The sequence below is a fragment of the Penaeus vannamei genome, chromosome 10, assembly GCF_042767895.1.
Source record: "Penaeus vannamei isolate JL-2024 chromosome 10, ASM4276789v1, whole genome shotgun sequence".
Classification (NCBI taxonomy): Eukaryota; Metazoa; Arthropoda; class Malacostraca; order Decapoda; family Penaeidae; genus Penaeus; species Penaeus vannamei.
The window spans coordinates 45,309,429-45,311,928 of record NC_091558.1 but is presented as its reverse complement, the minus strand read 5'-3'; the positions used below and the strand labels follow the sequence as shown (position 1 = coordinate 45,311,928).

The 2,500-nt window shown below is 22.1% G+C and overlaps 1 protein-coding gene across 3 annotated transcripts in view; it reads left to right on the top strand.

The window, feature by feature from the left end:
* The window catches only part of LOC113801904 (E3 ubiquitin-protein ligase SH3RF3), a gene marked incomplete at its 3' end in the record, with an annotated part of 13,343 nt that overhangs the window by 910 nt on the left and 9,933 nt on the right, over positions 1–2,500 (top strand).

Below are 2,500 nucleotides of genomic sequence, written 5' to 3'. Positions count from 1 at the left end.
TTTCTAGAAAACTGATGAAGATAGATTATCAATGTGAACAAGGTGTTCCACATTACAAGACATATTTATTGCAAATGCTGATAGTGCTTGGAAAAAAAATAACCTAGTATGTAATATGGATAATCATTTATGGAATGTATTCAGTTACATATGTCGTAATTATTTCCATAATTTATGGAAGGTACTTTTGGAGTTTGGGAAAAGCAATGATAATCTCAAAAGCCTGATTGGAGAGTGAACAGGAACATGATGATATTATGATGAAGCAGTTATGTGCCGGCGAACGTGGTGAAAAAAAAATATTGCGTACTGAAGTTGATTTTATTTTACAGTATATATACATATATAGATCATCATTATTACTATTAGGACTTTTATGAGAAACAGTGTAATTTGTATCATGGAAATTATGATAATTATTATTCCTATATTTATTGATGTTATTTTTATGCCATCACTTTATTGTTTTTATAGTAGTTATTATTATTGATATTATTATCATTATCATGATCATTATTGTTATTGTTATTATTTTCATTATTATTATTATCATGATTATTATAGTTGTAGATGTTATTATTAGTATTATCAGTATTATTTGTTATTTTTAGTATTATCAGTATTATTATAGTCATTATTATTTTTGATGTAGTTATAATTGTTATTAGTTATTATTATTATTATTATTATTATTATTATTATTATTATTATTATTATTATTATTATTATTGTTTCCATTATTATTATTGATATTAGTGTTATGTTATTATTATTACTATTATCATTTTCATTGATATTAGTGTTATGTTATTATTATTACTATTATCATTATCTTTTTTTTTATTGTTATTATTTTTGTTGTTGATGTTTTCAGTATTATCATTGTCAATATTAATGTTATTATAGTTGTTATTATTATTATTGTTATTATTATTATTTGTTTATGATTCTTATTGTGACTTATCATTATTATTATTATGGTTATTATTATTAGACCATTATTATTATTATTATTGTTATTGTTCTCATTATTATTGTTATTGTTATTATTATTGTTGTTATTAGTAGTAGTAGTAATAGTAATATTATTATTAGTAGTAGTAATAGGAGTAATAGTAGTATTGTTATTATTATTATGCCATTACTACCTTTTGATTACCTTGATTATTAGTGTTACTTTGTTGTTATTGCAGATATTATCGTTATTATGATTTTTGTTTGTATTGGTAAAAGTGATTGTAATATATCATAAATAATGATATGATAATGGTGGCAGGAATAACAATAGCAAGAACAATAATATTATTAATTAAATAATGAATAGTAATAATGATATTGATAATGATAATGATTATAGTAATAATAGTAATGATGATAATAGTAATAAGGATAATGCTAATAATGATAATGATGATAATGCTAATAGCAATGACAATGGTAATAAGGATGATAGTAGAATTAATGATAATGATGATGACAATAATGGTAATAATGATTATCGTTATTATTTTTTTTATAATTGTTATTATTATTATTTTTTATTAATATTATTATTATTGTTGTTGTTGTTGTTGTTGTTGTTGTTGTTGTTGTTATTATAATGATAGTAATAATAATGGTAATGATATTAATGATAATAAGTTGGAAAATTATGATGGTAATAATAATGATCATGATAAGAATTATTATATTGATAATAATGATAGTCATAATAGTATTGTTATTGTTATCATTATTGTCATTGTTATTTATAGTAGTAGTAGGAGTGACTATTATTATTATTAATAATACAAGGCTATGGAACCATCCTCGGTGCAGGGTTTGAGCTCAAGGAAAGGGCATGCCCCCCCCCCCCCCAAAAAAAAAAAAAATAGTAATGGCATTAACATCATTCGATACTGATGATGATATGATAATAATGATGTTAATGATAGTCATAATGATGGTAATGATATTGTTGATATTATTGATTTTGTTATTAGGACTAGTTATAGTAGTGCTAGTAGAAAGAATTATTAGCTAGTATTTATTGTTATTATTATTATTGTCACTATTATTATTATTATCATTATCATAGCCCCTATTGATGTTATTATTACTATTACTATTACCTCTTTATTATCATTGTTATTGCTATTAGGTATTCAAATTATTTTTGTTACTGATAGTGACAATGATAATAGAGTATCAATGAGATGATATAGTGGTTGTGACAGGAATAATGATGATAATATAAAAACAATAAGAACAAAAACAACAATGGCAATTATGAAAATAATGGTAATGATAGGAACAGCATTAATAATATTAATGTAAGACCAACAATAATGGTCATAATAATGATTATGATGATTATAGAAGTGATTATAATGATAATGGTAATGATAATGATAATGAAAAGGATTTATTATCATCATTGTCATTATTAGTAGTAGTACTAGTACTATCATTATCATTATTAATATTAAGATCATCACCATATCATTAGTTTTACTTGGAT